Source organism: Artibeus jamaicensis, unplaced genomic scaffold (assembly GCF_021234435.1).
Source record: "Artibeus jamaicensis isolate MK-2021 breed Jamaican fruit bat unplaced genomic scaffold, CSHL_Jam_final contig_373, whole genome shotgun sequence".
Classification (NCBI taxonomy): domain Eukaryota; kingdom Metazoa; phylum Chordata; class Mammalia; order Chiroptera; family Phyllostomidae; genus Artibeus; species Artibeus jamaicensis.
In genome coordinates, this window is record NW_026521807.1 from 14057752 (window position 1) to 14063121 (window position 5370).

Below are 5370 nucleotides of genomic sequence, written 5' to 3' on the forward strand. Positions count from 1 at the left end.
TGTAAGGTATATAGTGTGTTTGATGAAAATATTAATTTAGAGATAAATCCTGTAAGTGCTCAGAAGCAGCAGCTTCTGCTGTAGTTACACTTCAAACAGCACAGGCTGCTAGTTTTGTCAACAGTAGGAGGTCATGAAAGGCTGCCAAAAAAAACAAACCTTTTTCAGTAAAATGCTTTCAGTTCTAAGTAGTTACAGACTATCTCCTGTACTCTTTTATTACTGATATTTAAACTTTGATATATTGTCTTTTGCTGACAATTCCTTGAGTCAGAAATCTTAATCATAAAATGAAGTGTGGCACACATACCAGAAAGCCAATTAATCACAGCAAACTCTTTCTGCCAAGTTCAAATAATTGTGGGTTGGTTTTTTTTTTCTGGTGGGGGGAGAGGAGAGGGCAGGAAGGAATGGTAAAAGTTATAGTGTAACTTCTTTCTCTTTTATTTATTTGTTGTTTTCTGAGAGACAAATAACATATGTTGGTAAGAAAAATCTTGAGCCTTTAAGAAAAACGAAACACATTTTCCACAGAAGGAATACTTACTTTCATTAATGCTAATAAGGCACAACATAGCTTTCATTTATCAATGTGGTATAACTGATCCTAAAATAAAAGTATTCAACATGGGTTTCTTTATGTGATTGGATAAAAATATTAAAATATAAGGTAAGATGTACAGTAGATATTCAAATTTGTCATATATTTAATAATCTGCATTGCAAATTAATGCACTGGATAATACTGCCCAGCTAAGGAATATGAAAGTCGATATAACTGATATCTAAAACCACTTCTCACTTGAAAGGCAAATACTATGCTGTAAAACTGGTTATTGTGATTTTCAGTTGTATTTTCTAACTAAGATGTCTCTTTTGAAACTAGATACCCATTAATGATGGTCTGTCTGGGGGTGGAAAGTAAAACACACAGGGACTTGTTATAAGCATCAAATTCTATTAAATGGGTACACAGACGCTGCCAAGTACATATTAAAGTTCATTGTTGCGATTCATAAAATGATTTTGTTTGATTTTTTAAAAAGTTTACCCCATTATTATTCAAGTCCTAAAGGTATATAAGAACCAATACAAACAGAAAATAATAACAACTGGGAATTTCACATATTTTTAATGATCTGCTAAAATTACAAGATGTAATTAACATTGCAGGGGGCCTGGAGAGCAGAGACATGAACAGAATGAGAATTTAAATCTGACCATTAGAAGTGATGATGCGAAACTCACAGGTATATCTCTTGGTTGCTCCTTATTTTCTCAGAGTATGGTTCAAGTGTTTTAATGCCTACCCTGGCATCTTGACTGGTTTTAAAAGTAACCTGTGCATGGAGAACTCTGACACTTTTGGTGCAGGCATTATCAGCACAGTGATATCTGTAAGCTATGCATGGCCACCTTTATTGTTTTACTGTTTTAAAAGCTATGTTCCACTTGGAAATTGCATTAAGAATATAAATTTCAGATTCAAAATTATGATTCTATACAATGGAAGCAGAATGTGTGCTCTGTAGCACAAGATCCCTTTCATTTAATATTAAGCATTCATCCTCTCACATTTTTCTATTTTTGAAAACTTTGAAATGAATAGACACACACCATAGGATTCTAGAGCCTGTAGAATCCCAGGGCCCATGGCGGACTGAAGCCTGGCAGTCTCTTATACAGACACTGCCAGCAGAATATTTGAAGTTGACGCAGCTTAGGAAGAGACTGACCTTCACAGCAAAGCCAGGCTTTCTAAAAAAAAAAATTAAAGCCATTTTTACCCCTAATCACAGACATGCATTAAAGATCTTAAAACATGGCTGTGATCGAGCAATTTTTTTCTGGCATACCTTTTAAGTAAAGACTAGTGTCTGCACAATTTATAAAGAAGGCCTGATGTTCTTATATACCCCATATAGTCTCATTTTGAAAGCAATCAGCTATATGATCTTCCTGAGTCCCAGCCTGTTCCCTCTTTAATACAGCTAAAATGGATGGAAAAGCACAGAGATTGTTTTGAATTGATGTGAAATGTGTCTTGTCCCAGCTATCCTATGACATGGCTGAGATTGGCCATCATGCATTCAAGTCAATTCCTTCATATTAGTCTATGTAGAATATAAGTCCAGACTCTTTCTTTCTTCTTTTTATAATCATCAATGCTTACCTCTAACCACACACACAGGGGAGAAAAGGTATTAAAAGGCATCAGGAAAACAGAGACAATTTTCCTGATTATCAGTTGCCTCTCAGTGAACCAGTTTAAAGTTTTCACTCAAGTTCTAGCTGTGAATTCTCTCAGTCTAGAACTTTATGGTACAAAGGAAACAGGATGCTTTTCTATTTGGGTAGTGTGAGATAAAGATTTTTAACACCACTTGTATAACACTAAAGATGTTCATTTTAAGAATTGATACTAAATTTATAATTGCTTGCCATTAAGAAATAGTATAATAATACGGTACAATATGAAATTTATAAAAGAGGATCAAGGGAAATGTAAATTATGTAAATAGGCTGTTCTCTTCAGAGATATTTTTCTACTTAGCTATGATACTAGTAATCTCTACTGAAAGGATTTAGTAATTGCAAAATATTAAAGATGATTTACATTCTATGAGCACTTGTCACCCTGTATGTCACTATAGTCACCATAACTTGACTAGGGAAATATTGGGCCATGAAGGGAGAATAAAAGAGAGAACTATAGTGTGAGAGTCTGGGGACATAGCTGGTATAGCCAGACAACAAGGATGTTTACTTGTCTATTGATGCTCATGAATAAGGACCGATAACTACTATTGTCATCTTATGATGTAAGTCAGCATTTTGTCATACAGTAAATAATAGATTATCATCTAAAGTTCAGACATTACATTATTTGTGGAGGTTAGAGAGTGAAGATATAGTCCTTATCTTCCAGATAAGTTTGACAGGAATATTCACAGCAGTTCCTGCATTCCCATTAAAACATTTGTGATCAACCACAGTCATGGTCTGTGATCCCAATGAGGCCCACAGGGCTTTCTGGTCAGCCCTATCACCATTCTTCACAGCAACTATTTCAGACTCTGATCCATCTATCTAAAACACTAACACTAACCCTAATCCCTCACTCCCAGGAAATAACCTTTCTTCCCACGCAGCAGAGAAAATAGAAACCAGAGAGAATCAACTCCTTCATCTCTCTGACAACTGAGTTCTTTCTCCTCTCTCTTACCACTTCCATCACTCTACCCAAATAGTTGCCACCAGGGTTGCACATGGATGGGTTTCAGTTACTCTCTTTTTTGACCTCAACATAAGCTAACACTAGAAAGGATTTCATTGGTCTTGAAAAGTATTCTCACCTCTGCCTCCTCCTTACCCTGTTGGCTTGTCTGAATAATATACTTTTCATAAAAGATTTTGTTTATTCCTTCTCTGGAAAATTTACTTGGTTGTTTTCCTTAGTCTCTTAAATACAGATTTTTAAAGTGGGCCTATCTTTAAAATATATGGTATACCAAAAATGGAGAAAATTTTGTTCATTAGCTGCTAAGGAGATGAAGATGTCATCTCGTCTCATGTTTTTTCCCCTATGCTTCAATTTCTTTTGTAGTCAACCACAATATTCAGTTAGTAATCATTGTGTAACAAGGGTGTTAAACTCATTTTCACCAGAGGTTGGGAGCACATTAGCTTCATGGGGCCGAATGCAATTTTAACTCCTTAACAGTTAAGGAATAGTTACACTTATACAATCCTAAAATTATTTTGGCCCTTTGAAGGCAACCGTGAGGCTGATGTGGCCCCTGGTGAAAATGAGTTTGACATCCCTGTTGTATAAGAAGTACCACAGTAGGTACTAAGGAAAGTTACCCATGCCTTTTCCCCTATCTACAGGATTAACTATTTTATGTCCCTTATATGATGCTCACACTAAGTTTCTGCAATCATTACTAGCATGTATGAGTTGATGTGTTGTGCACTGCATTGACTTTTGATTTTATACGATTCCAGGACGGAGTCTGTACCCTCTCCATAAAATGATTCATAAACCCTCCTAAGTCTTATGACATGGATACATCCACACTCATCAGTACCAAGGTTACTACTTCAAATATTTGTGTAAACTCTAGAAACTACTGACTCCCAAGATTTCTATAAAAAACTGCAAGATAACTTAATGCCATTTGTCAAGTTAATTTCACCTGTAAAAGTAGCTTAGCCTAAAAAATATACTGAGTATGTTAAGTGATGACACTTTTCATATGCTTGACCCTTCTCCTTATGGTCAAATACCAAAGATACTACTTCAGTGTTTCATGTTGGAGCCATATGGCAGGGGCAGCTGGATCTGAGCATGAAATTCTGTAGCATAGAAACTCTCATACATGTTTTAATGAAAATGTTTGCAAGGCCCCTGCTGGGAATTTCTGTTTGTTAGAGCGTTTTTCTGACACCAAGGTTTCAGGTTCAATCCCTGGTCAGGGCACATACAAGAAGCAACCAATGAATTCATGAATAAGTGGAACAACAAATCAATGTTCTCCCTCTCTCTCTCTCTCCAAAATCAATAAAAAAGTTTAAAAAAAATTTAAACATAATGCTTGCATAATGCATTATGAGGTGTCCTACATCGTCATTGGTTTTTTACTTTGCTCATAAAAACAGGAATTTCTTTAAAAAATAAAACAAAACAAAAATTCACAACTGCTTTATTCTTTAAATATTAGGATGAGGAAATACAGATTCTGAATAATTTACAAACTACATGCCCAGGGCACATGTGGCACACCAAAAGTTGCAAAATTAACTAGGTTTAAGGGTATATTCTGGGGACTTTCTTAATATAATCATCAACAGAGTTATTTATGCTGTTTTCTGACAGCAAAAGATTGAACTATCAATGTTGGTGGAAAAAGCATATGTTGAAGAGATAATGGAAATTATGGCTGGTTCCTTAGCAGAACTGATGTTCCCATGAATTCATTTTTTAAAGAAACACAAGGGTAGAGCTATCTTTCCATTTCCATACTAAAAGATAAAAATTAAGAATTAAAAATAAATTTGGAATTTTATCTTCTGAAAATTTTTAGAAATGGTACATTTACCTACTTGTTCATAGCCTTTACTAGTTAATGAAGGAAAGACTTGTAATCACATGCCATGATAATAGAAAGAAAGGATGACTCGACTAAAATACCTCTATTCAATCATTGTACCATTTTAGAGCCAATACCTACATTCTATTCTGTTTACCTATACTACAAGGGCCAGAAAGCAGAGATAGAGGTGTGGAAGTATAGGACAATGGATAAATAAGAACGTAACCTGCTGGAATGAAGGGATAGATGTGAGAAAATGTGTTTTACTGCCTCT